At 37.4% G+C, this 21822-nt stretch overlaps 1 protein-coding gene and 1 long non-coding RNA gene across 2 annotated transcripts in view; one reads left to right on the top strand and one right to left on the bottom strand.

Moving 5' to 3' along the window:
• LOC135206259 (myosin-11-like) overlaps positions 1-12766 on the bottom strand; it is a 1008036-nt gene extending 995270 nt beyond the window's left edge. The window contains exon 1 of the mRNA XM_064237668.1: positions 11966-12766. The gene's annotated coding sequence lies outside the window, so the exon portion shown is untranslated. The remainder of the gene's footprint in view (positions 1-11965) is intronic.
• Positions 12767-13064: 298 nt separating this feature from the next.
• LOC135205967 (uncharacterized) overlaps positions 13065-21822 on the top strand; it is a 164558-nt gene continuing 155800 nt past the window's right edge. The window contains exon 1 of the long non-coding RNA XR_010312651.1: positions 13065-13245. This is a non-coding gene — a long non-coding RNA (uncharacterized LOC135205967). The remainder of the gene's footprint in view (positions 13246-21822) is intronic.

The raw sequence follows: 21822 nt of genomic DNA, 5'->3' as shown, positions 1-21822 counted from the left end.
GATGATGACAGGATGACTCTGTACATCCGAAATGAACTAAACATATTATGAATGCATTGTCATATGGAAGCTCATTTCAGTATCATACAATTAGTTTTGATCGTTCATAGCATGACTGACTAATTCGGCCACAGTTGTAGCAAGTGGCCGCCAGCCTTCACATGCATGACTACAAGCAGACACGGAGGGGACTTTTTCTCACATTCTTAAACTCCGCTGATTACAGGTAGGATAACATAGAGACCAGGTCGTTTATGGAAAGCATCCCGGGGTCTGGTTATCAGGTCTCAGCATCGCCAACCCGTCCGGCCGGAGATATATAGCAAGGAGACCTCCTCTAGACTCCCCGGTCTCCGCCGCCTCTCATTGTAAAGGCGAAGACTTAAAATCAACACAGAGATTACACAAGTGTTTACGACTCGCGTGTGCTTTTATGGCATAAAACGCCTTTTCGCATTTTGCATTTTTTCCTCTCCGCGGAATATGATACTGCGATGTGGATCTGTTCAGTCTCCCGTTTTGTTTTTACCTTCTTCTCGAGTTAGGCTTACATAACTGCATGCTGCCAAGGCATATCCAAGACCAGAAATAATTATGCTTTAAATGCCCTCGTCTCTCTGTTACATTTTAAATACAAACATACTTACATATTACATATATTATATACGTATATCTATATACATGTGTGTGTATATATACGTGTAGTCATTGTAAATCCATATGTAAGGAAAGCTTAGAACCTTCGCACCAGAATTTAAAAATTTTAACTGTAGTGACGGGATAACGAACTTTATAAACCCAAATGACAAAATGTGAATTTTCTTGGACGATATCAAATTTACCATTTTCTTGAGAAACTCATCGATTCCGTGAATGCGATGGTCACTGGCTAGCTAACGTTTAAAAAAAAGATTACGATTTCCATAGAAATATTTTGTAAAAGGTGACGAACTCTGTGGGCAAGACGGTGAATTATGGTCAACTGATAATGCATACAACTACAGATATTCAAAAGTTCGCCTCAAAGCCCTTTCCCTCTCCACCTCGCACAGGTTCAATCTCCCAGGTCTTTGTTTCCAAGGCCCTCAAGCCTCGCCTTCGCTGTGGCATGGTAAGCTTCAATTTATCCTTTAAAAAATAATGATTTCTGAGGCAACAAGGTTCTCCCACTGCATATTTCAAAGACTTCTCCCGCAAAACCAAATAAAATACGTAGTTAACGACGCAGGAATCAGCAAAACAACCTCGGTAAGTAACAGCTTTGGCTATGTAAGTATCTTGATTGCGCCAAGTCCTTATACAGCCTAACTTCTCTCTCGATCTAACCAAGATGATCAGAACGTAATATAGTGGTGGATTTTACGGGTGTCATAAGTATTAGTGAGTGAATTTTATGGTTATGTTTGAGTGAATATGAGGATTCTCTCTCTCTCTCTCTCTCTCTCTCTCTCTCTCTCTCTCTCTCTCTCTCTCCCTTTCTAGTGGCTGAGAAAGGTGACAACCGAAACCACTGCAGACTGGGAATTCTTGAAAGCTAAGATATTTAAACTAGTGTTAATGACATTTTTGTTCAGATTTTATATATGCACAACCTCACTATTTCATACATACTTATTATATATATATATATGTATATATATATATATATATATATATATATGTGTGTGTGTGTGTGTGTGTGTGTGTGTGTGTGTGTGTGTGGTGTGTGTGAGAGAGAGAGAGAGAGAGAGAGAGAGAGAGAGAGAGAGAGAGAGACTCCTCATATTCACTCACACATAACCATAAAATTTACTCACCAATATTAAAGACATGTATGTATATTATTTAGCCCTCATATTTTAGCAATTAAGAAGGTTCACATATCAAGAAGACCTAGGTTTGAGTGTCAAGTGATGACAAAAGGATAACTGCTGACTTTGTAAAAATCCACGATGCCTCAGTCGAACTAAACACTGAATTAGTTACAGACAGTCTGTCGACTGTCGTGGAGAAAGGCATACGAATTGCACATTTATGCCCTCATAAATCCTAGCTAGGGGAAAGCTAATCATATATATATATATATATTATAGATATATATATATATAGATATATATATATATAGATATATATATAGATATATATATATTAATACGTATATATGAAGATCTATATATATATATATAATAATATATAATTGTGGATATATATAGTATTCTATATATTATAGTATATATATATATATATATATATATTATATATATGTGTGTATATATATATATATATATATATATAATAATGATATATATATATATATATAAATTATATATATACATACGTACATACATATATATATATATGTATTTGTTTATATATATTGATATATATATATATATATATATGTTGTATGTGTATATATATATATATATATACATACATATATATATAGATATATTATATATTATATATATATATATATGTGTGTGGTGTGTGTGTGTGTGTGTGTGTGCAAACAATGTAAACACTCACACTTGAATTTCTGATTTTTTTTGTTGGTGAATTTCCCGTCCAGAAAACGTTTAAATTACCAATCACCTCATATACCTACACAAAAGGGTCATCAGCAGCGAGTACACAAATTGTTTACTTCAACACAATCTTACACTTAGTCTAGCGTTTCCTAGATGTTGTGGTCCTTGCTTCGAGTGCCTCTTTCACACAGCCTATCCATCCATTTACACACACATTCCCTCTACGCCCCTCCCTACACTCAGCAGTGTATGGTCTTTTCACCACGTACCAGTGTTTTTTTTTTTTTTTTTATCTATGCGCTCCTTCACATTTCTCACTCTTTATGATTCCCAGTACACCAAGTATAGCCTACCATAATGCCAAACTAAGTGTACGTATGTATGTATGTATATATATATATATATATATATATATATATATATATATAATATATACACAGCCTCACTATATATATACTTTCTTTCAATCACTTTCAACAACTCCACTTTACTTCCACAGAGGAGAGTCGGTTCGACAATTCCTTGACCGCCATAAGCACTCCAAGTCTCCTGCAAGGCTTTTGCACCACACCCTACTACCGTTTTGCTTCCACTACTTAGTGACATAGCTCTTCTCTCATCCTACCATCCTCCAAATATTTACTCCCAAGGGGTTGAAAAGAGTCTTCCATTCTCTCACTGTCCATGTTAACATTCAGTCACTGCTTCTTCATAGTCTTTATTCATTATTCTGACCATTTCCCTTCTCATGTTCAATCGAAACTCTCCTTTCAAAACGTTTCACTAATCCCTGCAATATTTCTTCAATATCCACAACCAGTACTGTGTCGTCAGCGAACATCTGCCATTCAACGCTCAGTCACAACCTATCTGTACGTATATTTGCTGTCCTTTAACTTCATCGTTTTTCCAATCTTGCTTCATTAAGCTCTGCCTCCCCTCTATCGCCAGCATTCAACAACCCTAGAAATAATTACTCCATTGCCACAAAACTATATTCTCTTGTGGAAGCATCACTTCATTGGTTTCATCAATTTTGAGTTATATGTTCATCAACTTCCCTTTAATTCCTGATACATAACCTAACAAACTGCAGTTTCTTTTGACAGAGGATGGCTACAGAGAAAATAATAAAACAATAGTCACTATTACATTCATACTGTAACTGGCAAATAGAGAATGATCCCTCCCAACAGAACACTTCAGATCATCGTTGCTTCATCTACGGAGGTCCCTTTGCCTTTTTCCCCTTAAGAACATGGCGCTAGAAGTTGGTAGCTTTCCGATTCTTGGAAAATCTTTCAGACTAAGGTTGCGCATTCCATGTCATTCGCCTCCCTGTCTGCAACCCATCATAGTCGAGTAATAAAAAGGTACATCATTCTTAGCTTAATATCAAGTGAGACAATACCGTCTTCGGTAAATTAACCTAAATCTTCCTCTCCCATCCAGGGATCGATATCGGGACTTTATAACCATTATTATTATATTATTCAGAAGATGAACCTTAGTCACATGGAACAAGCTCACAGGGGCCACCGACTTGAAATTCAAGCTTCCAAAGAATATGGTGTTCATTAGAAAGAAGTAACAGAAGGTCTAACGGGAAATACAGAAATAGATCACTTACTAAAAAGAAAAAAAATTAACCCCTTCAAAAAATTTTTTAAATGAAAGTAAATTATAAAATAAAAAAATTATTTTAGGGTAGTAATTCATTAAGTTCCAGTTGCACGACATCCTCAGGGAGACTGTTCCACATGAACCACAAAATGAATGTGTGTGTGTGTGTGTGTGTGTGTGTGTGTGTGTAGAACGATGCAAAGTGAACAAGGGGAAAACAGACAAATTAATATTAAAACTGCCGGACTGAAAACGAAACCTTAATGGTTCTCCTCTAAGCTAGCCTAATTGATAGGCATATTTTTTCCTCTCTCTTTTTTTTTCCCCCTAACTCAAACGAGTTGACAGAGTTGACCTGAGAGCGAATGATTAATGGCATGTCCTTAACGACAGGGATATTCGACCCAATTGTCCAACCAATTATGAAATATCCGACTGTTATCGTACCCCCATCCAACTAGCGGGCATTGGGGGTATTATCGTCTAGAGGCATCCCATTATTTGTGAGACTCATTTGCATTCCACCACTATCATGTTTATTTGATGAAGGGAAGAAGAAATGGTGAGGAGGAGTAAACGAGGAAGAAGGAAGAAAAGAGGAAAAAGAATAGGGTGAGAAGTAAAAGGTAAATGAGGAAGAGTAGAAATAACGGAGGAAGAACAACAGTGGACAAGAGTGAGAGGATTAAATAGTAAATGAGGAAGGAAAGGAGTGTGAGGAGACATGGAAAGGAGAGGAAGGAAGAGAAATGAAGGGGAAGAAAATTGAAAGATGATGTGGGGGATTCAAGGAAATGAGCTTTGTTGGCTTCCCGGTCTCAGTGTGTTACAATGATGCTGTACATGACAGTTGTAGTTTGTTACAAGTTTCGGGCAAGTTTTGGTTTTTTACACGGCAGAAAAATCAACATTACTCCAGAAACCTGGTAAGCAGAAGAGATGGAACAAACTAGAAGAGTAGAAAAAGGTGAAGAGGAAGACGTAAAAGACGAATGAGGAAAAACTTAACTTGGTTTTGGAACGGAGGAAAAAATAAATAAAAATAAGACATATCTTCACGAATGCATTCGCGCATGCACGGTAAATGGTGCTTATACGTCTACTGTTTATGACTAATAACCCCCACCCCAAAAAAGAACAAATTTTTTGACGAAAAATGTAGTACTCTCATATTCTCAGGCATATTCTTTTCCTCTTCACGTCTTCCTCTAGCCCCCTCTTTCTTCTGTGAATCCGCTAATCGCTGGTTTAGATACAGATCTGTACCAAAGAGTAATGCAGGCAAGTGTGATCTGCTATCAAAGTATGCAAGTAATTTTCGGAAATAATCTGCATGTCTCAGAAATATAGTACTAACTTTCTATATTTTGGCGTTTTTATGTGCTAATAAAATTACACGCACACACACACACACAATATATATATATATATATATATATATATATATATATATATATATATATATATATAATTCATAGATACATACTACATACATACATATAAGATAAAGCAATAATGGTTGAAAACCCATCGTTCGTTTGTCTGGTATGACTAGACTAATACAATCTCGTCTTTCTTGGCATGTTTATGATCTATATACGAAGGTGTGAGGGTTCTTGTACATATAAACATTCAAATAAGTCACGGAAGAAAGTTTTAATATTGATCACAATAGGCTAACGATATCGAAAACGTTGATTTTCAGCCAATTGCGAGCTACACATGCGCATGTGCCACGTCTTCAACCGTTGGTGGACAGATGAGATGAAACCGATTATAACGATCAGGTACATTCATACTTTAATTAGTGAAGCATAGATGAACTTTATGCAGTAATCTTCCAAACATCCTACACAAAAACCCGTCAATATTGTGGTTAACTCCCCTAAAATTGTATTCACCTTCACCGTCCACGTACTTCTAACCATATTGTGATAAAAATTAAGGTCCTTCGTTTCAAGAACCTCTTATACTAAGCCCATCTATCCAATTTCATGTTATTTTCTTATTACCATCTATCCAATTTTATGTTAACTTCTAACTTCCATCCTCGCAACATATAGGTAAGAATTAAGAGGCTTACGATTTTGTTCCCCAGATTTCCTGGAAAAAGAATTTGAACTAATTCGTAAGCAGCTTTCGTCTTTATAGTATCCTGACCACATAATTGATTAAGCGAAAGCGATTCATTAAGCAAACGTAATTTCCTACCGACCCCTCAAGAAAAGACCAGAGAGACACCCAACAATAAGATAAAACTTCAACACCTGGACAGAATTTATACGGTTACCCAGGCTCTCAGAAAATCTAACCCTTTTGCTTTTACCTATCCAAATCCCTGATAACTCCCAACAAAAGACAATCCCCATTCACACAGGAGTATATGAAATCCCAGGCCTAGACCGTGACCAATTGTACATTGGTTTTACAGGAAAATCACTTCCCCAGAGATTAATACAACATAAAAGGACAGTATGGACAACAGAACTCAACTATTTTTAATCATACAAATAACCATAACCACAGAATAAAATGGAATTTGTCACGTAAAATTTATAGCAGCGACTGTCGATACAAACGTCGGATGATAGAATCGGCCTTGATGAAACAAAGACAGGTAATGAACATCTCAAAGGGTGCCTGGGATTCAGATATTGATAAAATCTTCAATCAACCAACGCTTAAGAAGATTAAAGAAGAATTAACAGTGGGGGCGAATTAGAAAAACGTGCTACCTGTGGATGGATCTCTTGGTATAAATACTGCCTTTTCTGTAACTTTTCTCATTCATTTCCTACCTGAAAAGAGAGACAGCAGTCTCTGAAATAAAGAACTTTCTTTCTATATTTTGGCATTTTATACGCTCCCTTTATTATCAACTAAAATTTTCCCCTTCAGTTAACATATATGAAAATATATTAATTCCGAGCTAGAGCGAATTGGATATTAAAGGATATTTGTAGCTCGATGTATGTATATGAATCGTCGTTATGTGATAAAAATTCACATATATAAATGCTTGTATGTATGTTTTTATATTTGTGTACTATAGAAATCAGAACCGATTGACTGGTCTAGACAAAATTTGGAACGTGGCCATCCTTTGACACAACTTCGATAACAAAGTGGGTTTCAAACCCGTGACCCGGCCCCTTTCCCTTCCCCCTCCCCATCCCCCTTTCTTTGAAACTTGTGCTAAATAAACTTTACGAGTTTATCAGTAGCTGAAGATGGAAATCTGGATGTAGAAATAACACAGAGTGCAGGCTACATGGAAAAATAGGAGAAAACAATGTCAGGTGTCTTGTGTGACCGCAAAATCAACATACAAAGGTTAAAGGAAGAGAGCATAAGACAGTAGTGAGACCATTTTGATGTATGGAGCCAAAACATGGCCGGTAAAGAGAGCGCAAGAGAAGAAATTGGATGCAGTAAAGTTGAAAATGCTTAGGTGGTAGTGTGGAGTAACAAAAACGAACAGGATGAAAAAAAAAGTACTACTATAGTCGTATAACTATCAAGAAGGCCCAGGAGAGAAGACAGCAGTGTTATGGTCATGTGATGAGGAGAGATGAGACATATTTAAGGAGGAGAGTGAAGCAGATGGAGGTGCTTGGTGGGAGAGGTGGAAGAAGACCGAAGCAAAGGTGGATGGATGCAAAGAAGATCACTGACAGAGAATGATGTGTTTGACCGAGCCAGGTGGAGGAAACCTGTCAAAAACATCGACCCACATAGAAGTGGGAGAACATGAAGAAAAAAATCTCATGTACTCGGCACCAAAGAAATATATTGTTGACAATGCTTTCCAGTCACTGCAGTAACACCATTGAAATACCTCAATAAAAGGGATACTCACCAGACTCACCACAGTAATAGCTAGATAAAGGGGACAGACAATACAATGATAACTGGATAAAAGGGCCAGTCACCACAGATATTACGAGTTTATCGTAATATCTGGATAAAGGGGACAGTTACCATAGTAATACATTTTACCAAAGAAATATCTTAAAACAAGGGACAGACAGCATAGTAATACCTGGTTAAAGGTGTCAGACAGCACATAAATACCTGGATAAAAGGGAGTCACCACAACAATATCTAGATAAAAGGACAATTACCACAGTAATATCTAGATAAAAGGGACAGTCAACACAGTAATATCTAGATACATGGGCAGTCGCCACAGAAATATCTAGATAAAAGGAACATTCACCATAGTAATACCTGAATAAAGAGGACAGTTACAACAGTAATACCTGAATAAAATGGACAGTCATCACAGTAACATCTAGATAAAAGGGACAATCACTACAGTAATACCTGAATAAAAGGGACAGTCACAACAGTAATATCTAGATGAAAGGGACAGTCACCACAGTAATATCTAGATAAAAGGAACAGTCACCATAGTAATATCTAGATAAAAGGACAGTCATCACAGTAATATCTAGATACATGGGACAGTCACTATGGTAATATCTAGATAAAAGGGACAGTCACCACAGTAATATCTAGATAAAAGGAACAGTCACCACAGTAATATCTAGATAAAAGGACAGTCATCACAGTAATATCTAGATACATGGGACAGTCACTATGGTAATATCTAGATAAAAGGGACAGTCACCACAGTAATATCTAGATAAAAGGAACAGTCGCCACAGTAATATCTAGATAGAAGGAACAGTCGCCACAGTAATATCTAATTAAAGGGAAAGTCACCACAATAATATCTAGATAAAAGGGACAGTCACCACAATAATATCTAGATAAAAGGGACAGTTACCATAATAATATCTAGGTAAAAGGGACAGTCACCACAATATCTAGCTAAAAGGGACAGTCACCACAGTAATATCTAGATAAAAGGGACAGTAACCACAATAATATCTAGATATAAAAGGACAGTCCCACAGTAATATCTATAAAAGACAGTCACCTAACTTGGGCTATATAAGTACATCACCACATAACTATCTAGATAAAATCTACAGATAGGGAACAGCATAATAATAATCTCGTAGGGACAGTCCCACCATATCTGATAAAAGGGACGTTACCACAGTCAAACAGTATATCAGAAAATAGTGACAGAACCACAATAATATCTAGATAAAAGGGACAGTCATTACAGTAATATCTAGATAAAAGGGACAGCCATCACAGTAATATCTAGATAAAAGGGACAGTCATCACAGTAATATCTAGATAAAAGGGACAGTCACAACAGTAATACCTGAATAAAAGGGACAGTCACAACAGTATTATCTAGATAAAAGGGAGAGTCACCACAGTAATACCCCGGTAATACCTGGATAAAAGGGACAGTCACAACTATAATACCTCAGTAATACCTGGAAAAAAGGGACAGTCACAACAGTAATACCTGGATAAAGGGGACAGTCACCACAATGATATTGGATAAACGATGCAGATATTACAGTAATATCTGGTTAAAGGGGACAGAAAGTGCAGTAATACCTGGATAAAGGGGACAGACAGCACAGTAATACTTGGTTAAAGTGGACAGACAACATAGTAATACCTGGATAAAAAGGGACAGTCACCACAGTAATGCCTAGACAAAAGGGGCATACACTACAGTAATACCTGGTTAATGGGGGCACACAGCGCAGTAATACCTGTTAAAGGGGACATTAAGCATAGTAATACCAGGATAAAAGGGACAGTCAGTACAGTAATACATGGTTAAAGGGGACAGTAAAGGGGACAGACATCATAGTAATACCTGGATAAAAGTGACAGTTACCACAGTAATACCTGAATAAAAGGGATAGACAGTTCAGTAATACCTGATAGAAGGTGATAGACATTAAACTAATACCTGGTTAAAAGTGTCAGACAGCTCAGTAATACCTGGATAAAAGGGATAGACAGTTCAGTAATACCTGATAGAAGGTGATAGACAAACTAATACCTGGATAAAAGTGACAGTCGTCACAGTAACACCTACATGAAAGGAACAGTCACCACGGAAGTACCTCTATAAAAAGGACAGTCACCACTGTAATACCTTGGTAAAAGGGAGATAAAGACAGTAATACCCGGATAAAAAAAAAAAAAAAAAAAAAAAAAAAGTCAATAGAGTCATTTCTGGATTAAAGAGATAGTCACCACAGCAATACTTGGATAAAAGAGGCAGACAGCACAGTAATACCTAGATAACGGAACAGTCACCACAGTAATATCTGCCAGCTCACCCACGACTGTTTGAAGGGTGAACATTCGCATGAAAAAAGTCGAGATCGTTAGTTGGACCGCCAACACAAACCCCTCCCCCTCTCCCTCCACATCCCCTGGCATCAATAAATAAACACACACACACACACACACATATATATAAATATGTATATATATATATATATATATATATATATATATATATATATATATAGTATATATATCGGATGACCTCAGTGGTGACAAGCATGTCTGATTGAATATGTTTGTTTACAATCTAACATAGGCCTAGGTTTTTTAAATTTTGTTTTTCATGATATACGTCCAATTCCTCACCTACACATTCGTAAGTAGACTCTATTCTGGCTCTCATGAAAAATTTAAGATTTTTTCTAGAATTACAATTTCACAAAAGCAATAACAATCTAGATAAGCCTACATAATAGGTTTATGTGTCCACGACGCCGATAACTACGGTTATTAAATTGAGGCCGGTGACGGACAGAACCAGACTGGAAGACGAATCCAAACACGGTTTTTTAATACCTGTAGTTATCGGCGTCGTGGACATACAAACCGTGTCTTATTATATGTATAATATATAATCTTATCTAGATTGTTGTTTCGCGAAATAGTAATCCAGGAAAAAAAATCTAATTTTCATGAGGGCCATAACAGAGTCTACTTGAGAATGTGTAGGTGTGGAATTGGATAAAATGAAAAACAAATTGTTTAAAAAGCTAGGCCTATGCTAGATTGTAGCCTAACATATTCAACTAGACATGCTTGATACCACTTTTGTCATCAGTTGTTATATATATATATATATATATATATATATGTGTGTGTGTGTGTGTGTGTGTGTGTGTGTGTGTGTGTGTGTGTGTAATCTGGGTTTCGAGACGGTACTCAATATGGTAGAGACTCGCTATGTTGATCCTCTCTTAGATTGCCGTCACCTTTGATAGCCGAGGTACACTATTGCAGTTATAACAATATAGCTTGCAACTGCCAAATGCTTTGACTCAACCCATGCAACATACTACAAGAATCTACGAGATTTATTTAACAACCCCAAACAAGGAAAAATTCCAATACTGAAATTTCTAAAGGGATGTAAGTACAGACAACATAGTATTACGACTCTTCTCAAACTATTCTCATAAGTGAGGTTTGACAATATTTTTCGGGGAAAACTCCTTTCGCTAGATAAGGATCCACCTCCTGATATTCTTAAGCATAACCAAATACGATAACCATCCATTTGGCATCATCAACTTTTGTATCTGTGATAATATTGAACAATGGGTACAAAAAGACGACTGTGAAGTTAACGCCAGTTCATTTTTCAACTAACTTTTTTATCATTGTGGACGTTTAGATGTATCATCCAAAATCTGCTTTTAAACAGAGTATCATAGAATGAAAGGTGATCTACCCGAACCGGTCGGTAGCCTAACTTCATTCGTATTTACTTGCTAAATCCTAACATAAGCAAAATGGGTGCAGAACAGACAAATAACACCGGTACATCATCTTTCAAGGAACTAAAAAATCAAATTATAAACGAAACATTAAACGGTGTAAATACATGCATATACATATAAAAGTTATAATAAGCTTACCTGTAAAATACACATGAATAAACCGGAACCGAAGGGTTTCTGATATGGCATAACTTTCATTCAGTAATACCTATCTCATCGGACTGCACATGACATCTTGAATTTTTCAAAGTGGCCTTTACTTCTTGACGTTGTATATACCGCCCCTCCATGATTCTGACAAAGTTTGGGGAGTAGGATCTCTCAATGGAGAATTGCAGTGATGACCTCAAAACACAACTGGTGAATCATCCAAATATAAAGCCATCGCAAACAAGGTATTATCAGCTAAGTTTTGTAGACAATTATCACGACAGCTTCGTAATTTGAATACTTCATGTGAACATTGAACCATTCAACACGGAGAAGTAGGGCGTAGGCCTCCATGGTATCGAGACATGGTGATCACTTACATTTTTAGCTAGACATATCATAAATCCCTACTCCCATGAAACCAAGCGCAGAGGCAACAGAAAAGTACGTTCCACTACTATGCAGTGCTACAACTGCATCGCCAGTTAGGTACAGAGTAATGTGAAGGATTAAATTTTGGGCCTATACTATCATGGCTATTCTTCGAAGTCGTCAGTCACGTAGCCTACACATGATCACATCACCACCTCACGAGGTTTGTTGGTTCTTCCGCCAGCTCACCAGAACACTGTTAGAACGTTATGTTAAAGCAACGATAAAGTGCACAAATACAAATTCACACAATGAAGAAACAAATACAAATTTACACAATGAAGATACAAACATCGGAATAAACGGAGTTTGTTCACGGCGCGTTCGTCACAAGACACTGGCCAGAATACGTTACCAATTGTCCAAGATGCCGTGTCGAGTCTGTCGACACTGATTTGTTATCCGTCCCGTCCACGGATACGAATGTTGCCACATTTTACACAAACATTTTTTGTTCTCCTTTTTGAGGGGGACGGTAAGGGAATTAGCTTCAGATGAAGAGAAGGTAATCACGATTATTAGCACTAACAGCAGCATTTTCAGCAGTGTACTAAAAAATGTCCTGATAAGGGAAAATATCAAGCGAAATGGAAAACATACAGACGTTTCTGAAAATTGGCGGTTTCCATCAGAAACTTCTAGGCGTACGCGGAGCTTGGTTAGAAGTTAGATCACTTTCAGTGTCATTGGGTGTTCCGGCTCTTGGTGGCCTTGCTGTTCTTTCTGTGAAATTATTATTTTCCATACCATGACAGTGCAAAGATACGTTACCGGTTATTATGACGACATTTCTGTTGGCGTTTTGAAACTCCACTTGTGTACTCCAGGGCCTGCCGGTAGGTAACGTGTGTACCTAAACCTTTCACTCACTATTAGTTTGAAGCCATTAGTGCAAATTCGAATTGTACATTATTAGGATGGCGCCTAATTGACACTTAAACAAAGCTTTAGGCTCATTAATGGCTCTCCCATATGCCATCACTAACTAGTCTGGATCACATATGTGGTATGTAGGCCTAGTACGGAAAAGTTGAAATAAGAGTGGACTGGTGTCTTAAGTTGTATGAGATGGAATAGAGTATAGAATTTAGGCCAAGCACTGGGACCTATGAGGTCATTCAGCTCTGGAAATGACACCGCGAGTAAGTAGGGTGAAAGGTATAACCGGAGGAAAACATCACAGTTGCACTATGAAATAATTGTTAGGGGGGATGGATAGCACGATGGAAGAAAATTAATGTGAATGGAGGTATAATAAAATAAATGAAAGGGGTTGCAGCTAGGGGACGCTACAAAGAACCTTTAATGCCTACAGTGCACCCCATGAGGTGCACCGATGGCACTAGACGATCTGTTGTAGGCCTGAAACTAAATTCTTGGATAACCCAGTTAGAATGGTTTATTTATGAACTTGTTGAGGTCCCATTCTAAGTACTGCTGTTTATCCGAAATAATTGTAAGTGTTGTGGGTTCAAATACGGCTGTGTCGTCTTTTGTAAATTATAAGCGTTCGACCCAATTGCATGTAACCAAACGAGGGAACTGTACTGAATGGGGCAGCGCTGCGCCTAACGTGCTGGCGCTTTTGGCAGTTTACACTCGTGTTGCATTGACTACCATCATGGAAAGTTTTCTTTTGTTTCACACATATACTACATGCGCAATGAATGCAGTTATACACGCTATGCGGCCTATGCCACTGTACAACCATGGTTGGTTGGTCATGACGGCCATGTGTCGTAACGTGCCCTTGCCCAAAGGAGGTCCGTAGGTGTAGAAGCTGAAGAAGGGCTTGCGAAGCCTGAGGGGAAATTCTGAACAAAGCACAATCTACAGACGATGATGCTGTTCACTACGATCAAGCAGGACGCCACCGGCATATCAGACATGTACATTCGGGGGAAAGGGTCCTCCAACAACCACGTATGACAAATATATGTTGAGAATCGAAAGGATAGCAGCTTTTGGAACCACTATCATCAAGGGGAGAAGGCAATTCAGAGTTGTCGAAAAGTGGGAATTTTAATTTCTATGAAAAAACTTCCTCAAATCAGGTGTAGAAGTGGCGCCCTCGTCACATGATGTGGACACAAATTTAGACAATCGAAGTAAAATTGCTAATAACACTTCATCACTTTTAATTAGATAATATATAAAATTAGCATATGTAAAAAACGCGGATTGATAAGAATTCAAGGTCTTCTGTAGAATTGCTGATATAAATGATGACCTAGGAAGAATCAGCAATTTACAACAATATCTACATAAGTGTTATAATGTGAAAAATAGGGAAAGGTCGACAGTTGTAGTGGGAGTTAAACAATACCTCTAGCGTACCATGGTAAAAGTACTACGGAGTGGGGAAATCTTTCTGTCGGGTGAATTCTTAGTGGAGGACACTTTGGGGGGAGGGGTGTTATCAAGGGCGTGGAAATACAGTGGGAAGGTATGTAGTAAACATAACCCGTGTTTATTTTTCTTTAATGTCACCCCCATGTTAAGGGAACCGGGTAGTTTTATTTTATATATATATATATATATATATATTATATATATAGATATATATATATATATATATATATATATATATATATATATTATCTAATATATATATATAATCAGTGTATGTATGAATATATATGTAATATATATATATATAATATATATATATATATATATATATATATATATATATATATATATATATATTATATATATATATATATAATATATATATATATATATATATATATATATATATATATTTGACATCCATTTTATTCATTGTACAGTACCACTCGCCTCTTAATCTTTCGAGTTCTTTGTCTCTGTTTATTGACCAGATTCGAAGTTATGTAATGTTCTGCCGTTGAATAAATAGAGAGAAATTATTTGCCATGATTTCGCGGAATTTATAACATGTAGCGTGTTGCAGGTGGTAGGCTCGTATGTCAAAATGAAAGTGGTCATCATGATTTACTTTTTACTCATCATAGTGACTGTATATTATTAAGAAAGACGCTATCTTGATGATCATTTACAGCTTGTGTATACCCTATTTCTGGTAGCTGTGTTTGCATAAGTCTCTTAAATCGACTACCTATCTAACCCCACCTCCTCATATTCACTACTAAGTGAGGATACCCATATCGGTTCCTGAAACCGCCGCTTGTAAGACAAGTTTTGGGAAAACTAGTCTCGGAACAAGAAGGTTTTTATTTATTTATTTATTTACTTTTTTATTGCAACTTGATTATAAAACGCGTTGCTTTAAAAATAGGTATAATTGTTATTTCTTCTTGATGATCTAGATATCCTCGCTGTTTTAAGTTGAAGAGTAGATAAATTATAAGGATGTAATGAAAATTATAGTAACATTGAAATATTAAGATTCCTCATAGGGTATTTATATAATGATTTTATAGGGAGGTTAGCCTGTATTCAAGCTATACTGATATTCACAATAAATTTTCAGCTTTGCCTCAGACCAACAAAATAAATGATTTTGTTAATTCAAATGCCAATTTTATTTCGAGGAAATGGCAAACTAGCTCATTCGGAATGAGGAAAGATGGAGACACTTCGCTATGGAATGTTTATATATATATATAACCCACCACACACACACACACACACACACACACACATATATATATATATATATATATGTGTGTGTATCTATATATGTGTATATATATATAATATATATATATATATATATATATATATATATATATTAGCGTAGGCACCACAAGACTTAGAAGACCGACCTTAGGTCAACAATCTGATAGTTATTTTATATATATTATTATTATAATAATAACAAGAGACCATGGAGCTACCATTCCCCTGTGTGTTTACGTCTGTGTGCACGTAAGCACTCCAGTGAACATTTCATAGCTTGGGCTTTTTCATTCCTTAAACAGCAGAGACGGGAGGCTCAAATCAAGTTTGATCACTATAAGAAAGGTGTGGTAATGAATGCCTCTTTGACTGATGGTACACTCTTTTTGAGGACAAGAACTAGGCCGAGGTTTAACGAAAAATATGATTTGTGCTTACACGAAATTTAAACGTTGTAATCCTCTTGTCACAGAAATATTTTGCTTTGGTCAAATAACCAAGTATTTGAAAGGTGAATTCATTTGTTCGATAATTACGGGGGTTGCACCGTTGCTGTACTTCCTTACTTCGTTCTCATGATTTTTCCATATATTTTCTTACGGTAATATACGTATTGATGAGCTCAAATATCGCGCCAGTTTTAAACACCTATAGTGTTTTCTATGCAACGTCCTTACTTCTGACCGGCACTATACTCTGTTTTATTCCATCTGTCCACCAGCCTGCGGTGTTTGCGTATGGTAACACTGCGTCCCGGGCTTTAGATAGTTACATTCAGCTTACATTCAACAATAATAACAATATCCTATTTCGAATATTAACAGTGTAATTTGCATACAGTAAATTATTAAAACACTTTTCAGTAGCAAATGTACACCCAGATATCCTTTTATTTACCTAAAACTTACACATAGCTTAACTATCTAAAGCCCAGGACGCAGTGTTACCATACGCAAACACCACAGGCGGGTGGACAGATGGAAAAAAACAGAGTATAGTCAGTAAATTTTCTAATTAATTATCAGAAGCAGAGACATAATACTGAGTCACGTTTCCTTCCAATTTTAATAGAAAATACTGTAGTGTGGCTCTACCTTCTTCTTACCATTTCACCTTTGACATTAACTGTGAAAGACGAACTTTTCACTTACTCTGGGAGTAAGCCTACAAACTACTTTGCGGTTGTTGTTGTTGTTCTTGTTGGGGGTAGGAAAGGTCTATGGAGGAGATTAAAAAGGTCTGAAAAAGGTGTTTTGCGTTGAATTAAAGATACAGGAAATTTAGGGCAGGATATTTATGATTTATTTATTATAATGAAAATGTAAAAAAAAAAAAAATAATGTGCATGCTAAATAGTACAGAAAATTTATTTCTGATAAGATATAGCTTATTTATTTTAATTTTCGTTGGAGAAACAAACTTTTGTTTGACCGTAGATTTTAGCACTTTTTAGTTCACGTTAAAAGTAAGGAATATAATACTTAAGACTTATGCTTGAAGGGAAAATCTTGCACGTGTCCCTAGTAAGCTGGAGGTCGGATCACGCCTCGTTTTGTTTTCTAAATACAAATGACAGAGCTACGAAAATTCCAGCAAACATTATGTATACATGTTAAAAATTGACTTTCAGACCGAGTGAAAATTTTTATATAATTGGATTTTGTAGAGAACAGTACTAGGATATACGGCAATGAAAATAGAATAATAATGATATCCATTATTTCAGCTCAGGGCCATATACATGGAATATACAAAATACAGACAGTAACATACACAATCTAGATACATGACACAACATGATAAAAAAACAATGAATAATCGGCACGTATCCACAAAATAGCTGAAGTAACATGAAAGATAGTAGTAATAATAATACTGGTAATAACAGTAATAAAATTGGTGAGAAAATGCGGAGTCTGTTTATATTTGAGTTTACTATTAAATATCACGTTTTCTTCAAAAACAGTCTATTATTATTCACAATAGCGCTATTTTAATCATTTAGATTTCCCTTTCGTCCCAAATATTTTATATGGCGATCAGAAATAACACCTTATATATATATGATATATATATATATATTATATATATAGATATATATATATATATATATATATATATTATATATATAATATATATATTATATTTTATATATGTCATTATATATATATATTATATATATATATATATATATATATATATATATATTATATATAGTATATGTGTGTGTGTGTATATATATATACACACATTTTCCCTTAGATCCGGGGTTGCTTTAGAAGAAGGTATTATCCTTTCGGTTTTTGGCAAGCATTGCTGGGGTGAGGTTTCTAATATCACGTTTTTCTCTCCTTGGCCAAGTTCTGTAAGTCCTCCATCATCACTCGATGATCAAACGTTGATCTGGCCCAGCCCCAGCGACTCACGACAGTTGACTGATCCAGGTGTATAATTCGTTGCTTAGGCCACCAGCGCCACACTGGGTATTTCAGGAAAGCCGCCTAAATCGTCTTTTTCAGGGGCGTGGTGTTGTTATCGAGACTTAAGTTCGTTAATCTATGAGCCTTTTAATGAGAGGAAAGTATCCCCCATTAAATACAGTGATTGATACAACAGATGTGATCAGGTTCATCAGTTAATTGAGGAGAGAAGGCATCATCCCTTAACCTGTTCTCCAGTAAATGAAGTGATTAGCTAACGGTCTCATGAAATCAAGCTTCTGTTGTTGCTGTTGTTGTTGTTGCCGGTGTATTATGATATTGCATTTTGGCAGGCAGAGTTCTAAACCCAAAATGCACAATAAAATCTATCGATGAGTGGCGTTTGTTGTCCGAGGAAGTGTTTAACGGAATTTACGACCGGTAAGGGAGGCCGTCCGACCGCTTTTAAATGTTTTGGAAATGTCTTGGCCCTGAGCGGATTCATTAGGGGCCAAACAGACTATACCCGACGATGTTAGCAGCCTTTAAAAACGGCGGGAGGGAATACGAGAGCCCGTTCTTGTTGCTGCTGCTGCTGCCGCCGTTGATAATGATGATGATGGTGATGATCCATGCAAAAACTGGCATTGCAATCGGGTAACCGTTTGGGGGTGTGCCTTCCCCTCGCCGTCACCCGCCTCTCCCAACCCCCCGCCCCTCTTCAGCGCGACCCCCTTTCATCCAAAAAGAGATTATAGATATGCACTGCAGCAGCAGCGATGGGCGCTTACTCATTACCCAATCGGATTTCATGAACGCGAAGACGTCGCAAATGGGGACGACTTCTCATTGGTCTGTTATGCTGCTCATCAGGAATAGTCTTAGTGTCGGAAAGGTCTCTAGTCCCTTCTTTTTTCGTCTTCTATCTAACTCCTCTTCCTACTCCTCCCCCTCCTCCTCCGCCTCCTCCAGGGGTCGACGAAAAGGTTTGCTGTTGTGAATGCTTCTCCTGGGTCGTCTTATTCCATTTGGGATCTTGGATTGCCAGCATCTGAAAACGAAAGCTGTAAAACAGTTGGGTCTTTTATGGCGTGCAAGGAGCCACTCCACCGCCTATCGGGGGGTTTCCGCTACTACATTCAAAATTTGCTCTCTCTCTCTCTCTCTCTCTCTCTCTCTCTCTCTCTCTCTTTGATAGGTTGCATGATCAAGAAGCTGCGAAGGGAGGAGGAGGAGTAAGAGGAAGAGTCGCTGTGTGGGAACTTGTTTTTCGGACGCTCCATTTAGCATATGCGATCAGAACGGAGAGTCCCGAAGATAGCTAAAAAAAAAAAAAAGAAAAAATAAAAAAAGCGCGCCAGCCCCACGGGACACAATTATACCAAATTATCTGATGGTGGAAGCAGTGCTAAGCGATTTAACAGGAGGGAAAAAGTGCAGGGTTTCTCTCCCTCCCTACGGTGTCCCCTCCCCTCCTTCCCCTCTTCCCCCCTCCTAGGCATGCAGCTCTCAAACTCGTTATTTGGTGTTCATGTTTTAGCAACACCAAATTATGCCTCGTCTTTTGCCGGAGTGAATAATCCACCGGTGATTAAAGCCATGCTGCTTTATGGGCTGTAGTTTTTAAACGCGGCTGTATAATGTCTTCTGTAATTGTTTGAGACCTAATCTGCAAGTGCTCTCTCTCTCTCTCTCTCTCTCTCTCTCTCTCTCTCTCTCTCTCTCTCTCTCTCTCTCTCATATCGTTTTCTTAAGGTCCCGTCAATTAAAGCTATACATCTAAGGCTTGGAATAATTATGAAGAAACAAAGGAAGCAAAAGACGTAAGTGGTAACTCCTGTATGGTATTATTTGGAAAGTGTAAGGCTATCTGGAAATTAATAATTCATTAGGGAAAGAATCGTTCAGTTCATGAAATGTAGTTATAACCTGTAAAGTTTTTCAAGTCGTAAAAACGACAGGAAAATGAAAAACAAGTTTGATAACGGTTTCTGTGTAGAATCTCAAGTGACAGGACAATGGAGACTTGTGCGTTCAATTGTAATCGATAAAGAAAGAAAGAAAGAGAGAAAAAGAGCCTTCATCTGCGAGTATCTACGCCAAATCTTTTCTGCTCTCTGCCAAGTCATTGAAATGCCGTGGTGAAGTTCCTTGCATCGTGTAGTGCTGACTTGCTCGCCTCATTAGCAGGATGATGCGGGTTCGATCCCTTGCGAGTATGGAGTATTATAGATAAGTAACGTTAAATCCTTGTGTGCCTTTCTTGACTCTGACGGAGAATTAGGTCACTGACAATTAGTTGGCTGCCTTGGGTTGATAATACCAGACTTTCAGATTTTTCCGCGGCAAATAATTGTTCGATATTCATTTGCCATTCATGCCCTCAAAGAGAACTGAAATTTTGAGCATGATAGCCATATATAAAAAATAGGAATGACCTTTTTGATTATGCAGTGACGTCTCATTTCTCTCTGTGGGGTGGTAAGGAATTGTCAGGGGTCAGACGTTTGCCTAGAATCCCGTATCTTTCCAGCGTGCTCGGGTTGCTACCTCAACACCTCTTTATTTTTAATTCAGTTTTATCTCCGGCGATCCTTCACTGCTATCCGGGATTGGGAGTGCTCTCTGGGCTTTTGCATTCCCCGATTCTTTTGTAACTGTTCTTCTAATAAGATGCAGGTTTGTCTGTATCTTGGGGTACGAGTTGCCCGTCACTGTGGCTCGACGCTTAGAAAGTAGTGGTCAGTTTATTCTTTCGAAGCTTACTTGGTTTCCGTCTGCGCAGAAACTTCTGAAATATCATTAGGCTAGGGCGTGTAGGTCTAGCAGGCTTATCCCATAAATACTTCTTAAAAACCTGCAAGTTAGCACCTTCCTGAGTCAAGGGAAAATACTCAGATGAAATGATGATGATATTTAGTGAACACAAAATATGTGCCCAAAAAAATGGCGGCGAGGCAAAAGGTTGACGTGACAACGACGCAGGATAATGATGATGAGGCAGCAGAGTTCCTGCTTGCACTCCAGGAGGGGTCATCAACCTAATTAATTATTACAAGTCATTAGTAATCTCTATAGTGTTTTCAATAGGAATCTAATTAAATATAGCCGCGGGGTATGGAGTGCTGGAATTCATTACGACGTTCAATGTTCCTGTTGTACCTTCAGGTCGCTCGCTGTGTGTTTGTGCCTTTGTTGGTTCTTTTGTGTACTGATAAGAACTACTTTAGCGCTATTATTGCTTTTCCTATTTGTTCATTTGTTTCGGGAATCGGTCGGCGATATACTATAAGAACGAGTGATAGAATGATATAGACAGTCGCATGAGATCATCGTAATCTGCTAGAGAGAGAGATTCAGTGTTATTAA

This window comes from Macrobrachium nipponense, chromosome 29, assembly GCF_015104395.2.
Source record: "Macrobrachium nipponense isolate FS-2020 chromosome 29, ASM1510439v2, whole genome shotgun sequence".
In the NCBI taxonomy this organism is placed as follows: Eukaryota; Metazoa; Arthropoda; class Malacostraca; order Decapoda; family Palaemonidae; genus Macrobrachium; species Macrobrachium nipponense.
Note: the sequence above shows the minus strand (reverse complement) of the source record. Positions and strands in the feature narration are given on the sequence as shown.